The sequence below is a fragment of the Sapajus apella genome, unplaced genomic scaffold (assembly GCF_009761245.1).
Source record: "Sapajus apella isolate SASKATOON/1434 unplaced genomic scaffold, GSC_monkey_1.0 scaffold57, whole genome shotgun sequence".
Taxonomy (NCBI): domain Eukaryota; kingdom Metazoa; phylum Chordata; class Mammalia; order Primates; family Cebidae; genus Sapajus; species Sapajus apella.
Window position 1 is genome coordinate 2,823,410 of NW_022436997.1, and position 12,631 is coordinate 2,836,040.

Sequence of the window (12,631 nt, forward strand, 5' to 3'; positions counted from 1 at the left end):
ACTTTGGTGGCCTATTTATCAGTTCAAGCTATTTGGAAATGTTGCGACCATATGTCGTCCATTGAAATGAACACTAAACACTGCATTTATAAATGGTAATTTATGACTCATAAATGTCTTTGCTATTAAAGCCATTCTGCCACTGTGAATGGAATTGATAGCAGGTTCTGAGCTCTGTGGTATGTATAATTTTTTTCCCTTTTTAGGAATGTTGTAGATATTAAAGCTTTGGTGCTTCATGGAAATGTTATTTTTAAAAGCTATGCATATCAAAAAGATTATGTTTTTATGGTAGATTTTCATATTCACAAATTTGACAGACAGGTTAAATATATGTCTGCCTGTGCATATGGTGAAGATTTTTTTATATGTTTGTATAGACAAAGATTACAGAATTATAACTCTAAAATGTGGAAGTTATACCTTATTATCTGTCCAGGCCTTGGATTTAATTGTAATTGAAACTGCAAGTCATCTACCCTAATATTTCCTTTCTCCTTTTTTAGTAATAGAGTGTCAGAATTTGAGCTGGACATGTGGCCTCCTGGAACAAAGACTGTATTATTCACATCCCTACAAATACAATAGCAAAATGACAGATCAGTGTAAACAGAAAGATTGTATAGAAACTTCTAAGAAACCACATTAATATATAACTGGATTATTCTGCATAATATTATTGATCCTTTCTTCATCCATCTGGCTGAAAACTCAGATGTCAGGCTGGAACTTAAGCACTCGTTTGGACATTGAGGAATAAAGACTGACTCTATCACACTTGGAAGAAACCCAGACCCCAGACAAATTTAAAGGACATATATTTGCCCTGGAAAATGTAGCTCAGACTTATTTTTGTGTAACAAAAGAAGTGATGGCAAAAAATATTTATTGTTTACACAGCCATACTCATTTTTTATGGTGTGCAGACATTACTTTATTGATAGAGTCAGGTAATATATATTATCCTTATTTACAGATGGAATAATTTAAGGATCAAATAAATTATTTCACCTACCCAAAATCACAGACTTCTGTATAACTGAGGATATGTCTAGAATCCAGGTTTGTGAGTCTTGGTTCATACTCTTGTGATTTACATTATGTCTGCAGCATTTAATGAGGCCTGTATAGGAGACACCATGCCCTAGTGTGGCTTGCAGAATTTGTAGTCAGGTAAACTTGATCACCTGGCAGGTAGGACAACCTCTTGGGGAATTTGCTTGTGGTTAGGAGACAATTTTATATCATTATTCAGGAGTAGCAACATTTCATCACCTGTTACCCTTTATGTACATAAAAATCTAGATCTGTCTATAACCATTACATGACTTTCTATCTCTGGTTTATCCAACATGATTATGATTAAGTATTTGTAGATATAGTAGACCTCCTTTATCCATGGTTTGGTTTTCTACAATTTTAGTTACCTGATGTCACACTCTGAAAACATTAAATGGAAAATTCCACAATAAACAACTTATGTTTGAAATTTAACACTGTCCTGTGGAGCAAAATGAAATCTCTCTCCATCCCACTCCATCCCACTCAGGACATGAATCATTCCTTTGTACAGTGTATTCACACTGTCTATTACACATAATAGCAAACTTTGTTATCAGACTGACGTTTGAGGTATTGCAGTGCTTGTGTTCAAGTAACTCTTACTTTACTTAACAAGAGTTCCAAAGCACAAAAGTGCTGATGAGCTATTTGGATATGTCTAAGAGAAGCCATAAAGTACTTCGTTAGGTTAAATGTTGAAAGTTCTAGACTTAATTAAAAAAAAAAAAATATGCTGAACTTGCTAAGATCAACAGTAAAAGTAAATCTTCTATTATAAAATTGATAAAAAGGAAGAAATTGTACACAGTATATATCTACTGGGGGTCTTGGAAAGTATCATCCATACATGGATACCGGGGAATACTACATGAGAGAGAGAGAGAGAGAGAGAGAGAGAGAGAGAGAGAGAGAGAGAGTGTGTGTGTGTGTGTAGTTAATTTATTTGGGACATGAGTTTTAGCACGTTGTTTTGAAGTTCTGATGCTTTGAAAAATTTGTGACTGTATTATATATTATGTATTGTTATTAATATATACAGTTAATATCATGATGTTTATTTCTAAGGAGAATCAAGTATTTGAAATTTTAGCAAAGCAGTGAGATAATGTGAGAGCTAAAACATTATACTCTATGAACCTGTAGAATAGAGAAAGGATTTCCTTGTTGTTAAAGGAAAGTAGTAACCTTCTGTGGGGAGCGCTCCCATGTGAGGCCCCCTGAAAATGGGCCTCACAATACGGAGGGATCAAGCCCAGACACAGTGTCTCTAGTTGAGGGAGTCGAGCTATCGGAAAGCAGGAACAGAGAAAGACTTAGGTTAAAGTTAAACTTGTGGGCAATCGCCAGATGGCCGTGCAGTCATGAGATGCATTGTGTACGATAATTGAGTTTTCTACTAAGACATGTTTTACGTATGTGATAATTGAGTTTTCTACTAAGTCATATTTTATGACTTTGGGGATTTTCTCTAGAAGATAAATGACTTACCCTTAGATGAGATAGTGTGACCACCTGTTCTGGTTAATTCAATGACTTGCCCCTAGATGAGACAGTGTGACTACCTGTTCCAGTTAATTGTGTATCTGACCTTTCCATTGTTCTTATCCTATGATGTTGATTTTTCTACTTTAAAACTTTCTGTACCCCTTTGTCTCACATAGACATATACCTAAAAAAGATATATATACTGACCCTGAGCACGAATAAAGTTGTTGGTAAAGCATATGCTTTTCAACCCTCCAGACCCCATCTGTCTATCATTCTTTGTCTTCCGCGCACCCCCCTATCCAAGTTGGAACCCTCTTGCAGGTCGAGAGCTCCTGGCAGACGTGCTCCCAATAACCTTCAGTAGGGATGACTCCAAGCATGAGAATTAGAATGAAATTTTAACATTGGCTCAGATGAGACCATAGCCTTGGCCTAGATTCCAATCTTGTGAGACAGTAAGCAGAGAACTCAGCCATGCTGTGCCCATATTTCTTACTTAATGTGCCTGGGAATAAATGCATTTTATTTCTAGCTACTTCGATTGTGATAATTTGTTATGAAGCAATAGAAAACTAATATATGCATGTTTTTCACATTAAAACTACACACACACACACGCACACTCACACTATTTCAAATGGTCTTAAATTCTTTAAAATGGTACATTATTCTGCAATTTTTTTTTAACCACAAATATTATAGTCTGGTGATTTAACCATGTCAATGTATGTAACTACATGGTAATCATTTTTACATATCAGTGGTCAGCAAACTTTTTTTTGTAAAGGCCTCGGCAGTAAGTATTTTAGGACAAAAGCAGCTATAGATAATACATAAAAGAATTCCTCGCTGTGTTTCAATGAAACTTATGAAAAAAGATAATGGGCTAAATTTGGCCAACAGGCTGTAGTTTGTCAGATCCTGGTATGTAATATTCTATTGTACACATATGGCACAACTTACTTATTCATTCTTCATTAGATCTATATTTGTTTCCAATTTTCTACTTTCACAAACATTAACTTTATTCTAACCTATTGTTTAAAAGTCTAGATTTTTTCCAGACTAGTGGCGTTAACTCGATACTCAATTAGAAATATATATTGGATAATACATTCCAATAAAACACCTACACACAGAAACAGAAGTGTTCTGTATGCTCAATTGTACACGATGGCACTGTGCACACATACATAAATTTGCTATTCACAAAACAATATTTCCATTGTTTAGTACTGTATTCTTAAAAATTCTGGGATAACCACTGAATAAATTTGAAAATAATTTGCTAAAGTATATGCTTTGAACGGATATTGTTGGGCTAAAGAGTATGCTCATATTACATTTTATTATGTAGTATAAAATTGCTGATGAAACAATGATTAGTAAATATTTGTTTCTCTACAATCTTTTCATTTTTTTTTTACTTTCAATATTGAAATAATTGTAAGCTTACAGGAAAGTTGCATAAATATTAAAAGACTGTTCCCATATTCCCCTGATACAGATTCATTTCATGTTAGCATCTTACATAACCATAGTTTAATTATTGAAACAAGGAAACCAGTATTGGCAGAATTTGCTACTTAAAACCACAGATTTTAATTCAAATTTCACCAGTTTTCCTTCTTGTACGTGTGTGTTTTCCTTCTAGGAAGGATCTGGTATTGCATTTGGTTTCTGTTTTTTGTTACACTCTTCTAACATGTAATATTTCCTCAACCTTTTCTTGTCTTTCATGGTCTTGACAGTTTTGAAGAATACTGGTTGGTTATTTTGTAGAATGTTCTTCAGTTTGAGTTTATCTCATGTGTTTTTCATGATTGGAATGAGATGATATATTTTTGGCAACAATGTCACAGAAATGATATGCCCTTCTTCGTGCATAACGTCAAGGAATTAATGATGTCAACATGTCATCGCTAGTGATGCTGAATTTGTTTATTGGGTTAAAGTGGTGTTTGGGTTTCTCCACTGTAAAACTACTCTCTTGTGCTTTGTTAATACATATCTTGAGTAAGATACTTCGAAACTTTGTAAAGTCTATTTCCCTTTAAGCTTCACCCACTCAGTTTTGCATCTATTGGTGGATCTTGTCTGCAACAGTTTTCACTATACTCTTTGCCTCATTATAATTATTTCCCTTTTTCCCTTTGAGACAAACAAATGAATCAAAGAGTGTCTGTTGTTGTATGAGCATTTAGAGATTTCAAGTGCTGTTGAGCATCTTTTCTTACATTTATTGGCTACTAGAATTTTGTTTGAATTGTCTTTTACTCTCCTTTACTTATTATTGTCTTCTGTTTGGTATCATCTTCTTCTAGTGGCTTTGTTAAAACTCTTTATATATTGAGGATTCTAATGTTTCGTTATATAAGTGTGGTTGCAAATGCATTTCCCTTGCATGTAGTTTGCATTTTAAATCATTTATGCATTCTTTTTTGGACATAATTATACTACGTAGTAAATTATGGAAAAAATTTGCTTTATGTTCTATAACTTTTTAAATCTAGTGTTCATAAATCCATTTCTGAGGTTTTAAATTTAGTCTATACTTTCTCTTTTAAAAAAATTAATTTTGACATATAGATGCTTAATTTATCTGGAATTTATTTTTATTTATTCCTATATATGGTGTGAGGTAAGAATAACATATTTTTTTCATTGATTAACCTGTTTGATTAGGAATAGTCTTTTATTTATTTTACTGAATTAGAAAACCATTTTTCTCATATATATGAAAAATCCCTATATATGTGCCCCTTCTATTGGGTTTCCACTTTGTTTCAATGCTTGGTTTTACTCCTGAGTGTCAATAACAGAGTATTTTAATATAGACAACTTTATTCTAAGTCTTGATAGCCTAGGAAGTTCTGCTTCTTGCTTTTCTGCACTAGAAAAATTTCTTGATCTACTAGATTAGAATCAGTTGCTTACTTTCCACAAGAAAATAATTCACAATTACTTTTGGTATGTGTCAAATTTATAGGTTAATTAGTAAAAGTCCATTTTTTAAGAAACCAAGGCTTTCTATTTTTGAATATGGTAGAGCTCTTCATTCATATAGGTGTTGTTTTGTCAAAACAAATACTTTATCTTTATGTTAAATGTTACAGAACATTTTTGCAATACTTGAAAGAGGCCCATTTCTGTATCACTTAAAGTCAACATATATTTATATGCATGTCCAAATGTGTAAGAAAGATATTTTAAACTCAGTATTTCCACCATAACATGAAAAAAATCTGAAGAATCGTGAGATGCTTTATGAAGGGTCTTCAGTATAACATGTTGTATTTTTTTTCCCCTAAAGGTCCATAACTTAGAGAGGAGAATGACGTATTCAAAAAAATTTTTTTGTAAGTAAATTGTATTTGTACTTAACTTGAGTTTATAAATTGATATGCAATCCAACTCCAGCTATCATTATTTAAAGATATTGAGTTTGGGAAAACAATCACCAGAGACCATATGAAGATTTCAAGAGACAGCAGGTAACTGATTCCTGATGATTTTATAATTGTAAACAGCCCATCTGAGTCTGTTTGTCTCTGTGTTGTAAAAATTGTTCAGATCTCCATGAATGAATGAACTTGCATAGAAAGGTATAGGCATACTTTAAAGATATTGCAGATTTGGTTCCAAAAATCTGTAATAAAGTGAATATTGCAATAAAGTATGTCACAAATTTTTTGTTTCCTTGTGCATATAAACATTTACACTATATTATAGTCTACTGAGTGTGAAATAACATGTCTAAAAAGATGCAAAACAATTAAAATATTTTATGGCTAAAATATGCTGACACAGAGACATAAAGTGAGCACATGCTGTTGGAAAAAATGGCACCAATAGATTTGCTTGATGCAGGGTTGCACAAACCTTCAATTTGTAAAAAAAAAAATTGCACTGGCTGCAAAGTGCAATAAAACAAGATAATGCCTGTATTTCCAAAATGAGGGCATTCTGCATGAGGACATGACCTTTAAAAGAAAGAAACCTATTTGACCTTCTATAACCAACATTTCCAATAAATTAGTTAGAAATAGCATGCCACATGAGCAAATTACAATGAGAACAAATTGAGAAATAGACACTGTTTTGAGGAAAAGGTCAATATAAATGTAATGTAAACATACAGGACATGGAAAATTATCAGGGTAATCTTTAAAGTGAGTAGCTGTAACAGAACATTACTTCTAGAAATAGTCTTAAAGACTGAGTAGTCCAGTCCTCTCATTTTGCAAATAAATAAAACGAGGCCCTGAGAAGACATATAACCTACTTAATAAAAATAACCAACAGGTACTCTTTCTCCTTGGCCTTTTATTTATTTTTTTCTTTCTGATTCTTAATTGTGGAAAGACTCTATCATCCTCATAAATGAAACGGGGCTGTCTTTTTTCACACGGCAATGTATGGTAATTGGTAAAGGTATGCCTGACAAGACTAACTAGGGAGGTGAGAGAGTTTAGGACATACTGGAATTGAATTGGAAGCTACTGTATAGTAGGTCCGTTTCAGAAATAGAAAATAAGAATGGCAGAAACAAGCAAGCATTCTTCTATGGAATTCTACAGTTCCGTAAACTTAGCAGCAGTAGGTATTGTTTTTCATTCAAAGTAGGTAATCTAAATCCCAGAAATGTAAAAAGTAGTTAGATTGTGGGGAGTACATGAACCAAGGAACATTTGGATTCTAGGAAAATCAGCAAAGAGGAATGTATAAATCACTACTATTCATTACTTCTTACAGGGTTGAGTCTTCTTATCCTTAGCCCAAGGCTGTTCCTTATCTGCCACAGTTTTTTTTAAGTCCTGATTTTTATAAGCACACGGGATTTCAGTTCTAATTAACTAAACAACTACTGAGTACCTATTTTGTGTGGCAACTTCATTCAGAGTTGTAGATTTTCCAAAGATATCCAAACTATGTATCTCTTTTCCAGGACATTAAATGTAATGGAGAAGGCTGACGTTCAAAAATCTGTGACATAGAACAGAGCTGACCTAGACCTATCCTCCACACTACATTCACATTTATCACACATTTATTTTCACTTTAATTTTAATTTTAATTTTTTCTTAAAGATGGAGTTTCACTCTGTCACCCAGTCTAGAATGCAGCCACACGTTCATCGCTTAGTGCAGGCTCAAATTCCTAGGTTCAAACAATCTCCCTGTTTCAGCCTCCTGATGAGTAGCTGGGATTAGAGCCTTAAACCACCGCACCTGGCTCATCATACATTAAATGCATAGGAATTTCAGAAAATTTTGTAGTTTAGAGAATAATGAATACAAAATTACTTAGATAATTTGATTTCAATTACCATCAGTGCTACTTAAAGAAAGACTATTTAATGGCTTGCAGTGATTTTTTAAATGATCAAATCATAGGTATTTTCTCTGCAAAAAAATTCTTTTTTTGTTGTTGTTTATTTAAGCCTGCAGCACCTGATATTTTCAGGCAGTCTCCCATCCAAGTCCCAACCAGGCCCAACCCTGTTTAACTTCTGAGGTCAGATGAGATCAGGTATGTTAAAGGTGCTATGGTCAGAGACTACCCCATATTTTCTACAGCAGTTTTATAACTGCTACAACAGAAAGGTATTTAAGTACTTTTTCTTCTCTTCAGGGTAGCAAGAATCCACACTGTTAATGTGTTTGAAATCGATGACTTTTGAAGTAAATGTTTCAAACTTACTCCCATTTTTATTAAAAGGACAGCAGTATTATATGCTCAAGATTTTAAGAAAAACCTTTACATATATATATATATATATATATATATATATATATATATAAAAGTAAAATACTTTGCTCCTCTGTTCTATTCTTCTTTCTCCAGTTCAAATTAATACATTTACACCACAGTATAATCTTGAGTTATTAAAAACCTAATTATGAAAGAAACCTTCAAAGTATTACAAAATACAAAGGATCACATTGTATCAGAAAATATCCTCAGAATGATTGCATTTATAAAGCCAGTTTAAATACAAACATAGGAATTCATGTTCCTAATTAGTATATACAAATATTTTGATATATTTGATTGTATTGAAATGAAAACTGTTTCAAGGGATACTGCAGATGGGAAGTACATATTTGCCGTGTATGTGAAAGATGACATGTTAGTACAAACTCTACACAGAAATTCTGAAAATTAATAGTAAATCATAACACAACCTAAGTACCTAAAGGTTATGGATAGGCAATTCTCAGGATGGAGATATTATTGTTAATAATTACAAGATAAAAATAACCTTGTACTAAACACAATTTGTATTAAAACAAAATTCATAATTGTATTGTTCATTTGGTAAAAGAATTAAAAGTCTGATAATACCAGTTCTTGTCAAGAATCTGGAGTAATGAGAACTTCCATGTATTTACTGTTGGGGTGTACATAGAACCAACCTATTTGAAGATCGCTTTGGTAATATTTAGTAATGATAGAAAAATGCCCTTCCACTTATAGAGCAGATAAAAATTTCTATGCATGAGATCCCTGCTCATAATAATGACCTGAAAAATATCTATCAGCTACCCTCCCTTTTTAATGACTCCCAAGGAGTTGTCTACCAGATCAGGTTTGAAAATATACATTTGTGCTAAGAATAGAATAGAACACAGAGGTCACTAATGAGAATATAGAGACTTCGTGGACACCATAAATAAACTGTGTAGAAATGTCTGCACCTATGCACAAAATGTTTATCCTAGCAATATTTGTAGTAAGAAAGCAGAACAAAACACAAATTAAAAAAAATTCTAATGTCTAAGGGGATGGCATGAAAGATTTGATTGATTTTGTGTGAAGATTTAAAATTAATGACCTATTGTACCATATAAACATATCAGCCTACACATATTACTAAACATAATGTTTAGTGAAAAATCCAGGTGCAAAGCACTGTGTATAGCAAGCACTATTTTATTTAAAAAACCTCACAGAAACCAATATTATGTACTTTAAGAACACACACACACACACACACACACACACAGTTCTATATTTGAACTGTGTTTTATATACATCTAAACATACCCACACACATATAGGCATTCAAAATAAAAAACATAGAATGAATAGAATATTTGTTCTAAGTGTAATTATTTTAGCACAGCAGTTTTGAAATGCAGGAGAATTTTGTCATATACATATTTTTCCCAAAAATATATATCTAAAACAAGTATAGCAAATGTTAATATGTATTGGAGCATATGTCTGTTATGCCATTTTTTCTCTCTACTTTTGAAAAATTTCATAAACTTGATAAAGCAACAATCGTCAATGTGAAAATATTACTAAGTGTAAAAGCACAAAGGAAAGCATTGCATTTTGGTTAAGAGAAAACAAAAGATTTATGTAATGAATGATACTTACTTTAGATCATGATTGATGAATAAAATTTCAGTAGACAGACAAAAGGAAGGCCATTTCAAGCAGAGGCAATATTTGATTTGTGCAGAGAAATAATATTTAGAAAGCTATTTAAAGAGTTGGAATGACATATTAGAAATGCATTTAGGAAAATGATGCTTGAGAGAAATTTTATGGAATTTAGGAATAAGAAAGAGGAAAAGAATTGAGTCAAAGTCAAATGTTGATGAAATATAAAGCAGAATGGAGACTGAGAGCAATACACTGGATTTGAACAAATGAGTAGAGAAAGTCTGTAGCTTTATTAGAATTAAAAGTTCAGGGACGTGCAAAAAGACAGGGAAGTGGCAGCAAACAGTCCAGGCTAGTTTGGAAATGTTTATTGGAGATAGAAAAAATATATAGAAAAGTAACTTAGCTCAGTACTTTGGGAGGCAGAGACAAAAGAATTGCTTGAGGTCAGGAGCCCAAGATTACAAGACCCTTGACTCTACAAGAAAACAAAACCAAAAACAATGGTCCAGGTGTGGTGGTGCATGCCTGCAATCTAGCTACTTGAGAGGCTGAAGCCAGAGGATCACTTGATCCCAGGTGTTTGAGACTGTAGTGAACTATGATCATAACCACTGAACTCCAGCCTGGGCAAGAGAGAAAGATCCCATCTCTTAAAAAATAAATGAAAGCAAGGAAGAAAGACAAAAAGCAAGGAAGGAAGGAAGGAAGGGAGGGAGGGAGGGAGGGTGGAAGGGAGGGAGAGGGAGGGAAAGAAAAGAAAGAAAATGTAACTTATTGGTGGTTCTATCTCTTTTGTTTTAAGCATATAGGATACTTGGGCACTTTTCTAGTCTGAGTAATGGGAATAAACCATTATAAAGCCAGATCTCAGAGGACCTGGAGCAAATGGGAAAGATTGTTATCCAGAACAGAGCTGGAAGAGTTAACTTTGGTTAGCAGAAGAGTTTTTTTGTTTTAGTTTTTTGCTTTTTTTAATAAAACAGAAGAAGTACAACAGGTGATAGAGATTGCCAGATAGAACACTAAAAGGCTCATTAGAGAGGGGCCTTGATCTTCACAGTAAAGCGAGAAAATAGGAGCAGAGTCAGTGTTGTCAGCTTGGAGAGGGTAGGATTGTTTGGGAAACATGCTACAGGAAGTGAAATCAGCCACTGACTGGGGACATAAAGCCTCCCATGATACAACTCCATCCCTGTTGCTTGGTCCAGCTAACACTGTCCTCTGCTGATGTTTCTTAGTGGTTTGTGGTAACCCCCACAATACATATGTTATAACTTTTTTAAATCAATTTTTATTTCTAGAATGTTCACCTATATGTGCCAAAAACATAGTAAGTACTTAATAAATGCCTCTAAATTGGATAAGCAAGACATTACATTAGTCAATTCATAACTTATGTTTAAATTCTCTCTGAGCCACACACTTTGGTGCCAGAAAGACCTATGAATTAAAACAAATTCATGGGAAAGCTATTAGAGATGAACAACAACCTGAGAATATATACTGTAAGCATTCCCTTTTTAAGGAGGAGGGGGCATGAGGTATTGTATTTCAGAATGTCTGTCTGGAAAATGGACTAAGTTACCACTTAACAACTGTATGACCCTGCAGAAGCTTCTTTACCTCTATGCAGCCATAAAAAATGATGAGCTCATGTCCTTTGCAGGGACATGACTGAAGCTGGAAACCATCATTCTCAGCAAACTTACACAAGAACAGAAAACCAAACACTGCATGTTCTCACTCATAAGTGGGTGTTGAACAATGAGAACACATGGACACAGGGAGGGGAACATCACACACCGGGGCCTATTGTGGGGTGGGAGAGCTAGGGTAGGGATAGCAGGGTGTGGGGGGATTAGGGAGGGATAACATTAGGAAAAATACCTAATGTAGATGACGGGGGATCAATATAGCAAACCACCATGGCATGTGTGTACCTATGTAACAATCCTGCACCATCTGCACATGTACCCCAGAACTTAAACTATTAAAAAAAAAGAATATGCTTGTTATGAAAACAGTTTCTAATAGTTCCTGCTCATAAATTTTTAGCTATTTTGCTTTTTTTAGAAATGATTTTATACCCGTGTGCTCCATCTGTCAGATGTACTATGAAGTCATTGAGGACCTCCAATGGTCATATGAGATGTACCTTTAAGTGAAGGTAGTCGGCACTGCCTTTTATCAGTGGATAGCTAGGAGGAAAGTTCTCGATACTCTGGCATTAAAATTATATGTATATTCAACTAGCGACTTGGATTAGGATAAATCCCCTCAGCCTCTCAATAAGCTTTGTAGCACGACATTTCAAAAAGCTTAGATGATGTGCAGAATACCCATTTGTGAAAGTGTATGTGCAAATTAAGGCAAAATAATTAAACATTAAAGGAAACTATAATGGTAAACTAAAAATACCCTGGACAGCTTAATTGAATATTTACTAGATGGGTGTACCAGGCTTAGCAAAATTAAATTTTAAAACTGTGCCTATAACAAAACTGTGATAGAAGTAAGAACTCATGCTTAGAAGGAAAAAAAGAAAGGAAAAAGGGTGACGATGCAGCCTGGGAGTGAGGTTATTAATTTATGTTTCCTTTTATGCATTTTGTTTGCTAAGGGACCTCAGAGCAAATAATCTGGATCCTCTTGGCTTCAGTCTTTCATTGGATTGGGAGGC

The 12,631-nt window shown here is 33.9% G+C and overlaps 1 pseudogene; it reads right to left on the minus strand.

Moving 5' to 3' along the window:
* Positions 1–7,991: 7,991 nt before the first annotated feature.
* On the minus strand, positions 7,992–8,110 carry LOC116528263 (annotated as a pseudogene).
* Between the last annotated feature and the right edge of the window lie 4,521 nt (positions 8,111–12,631).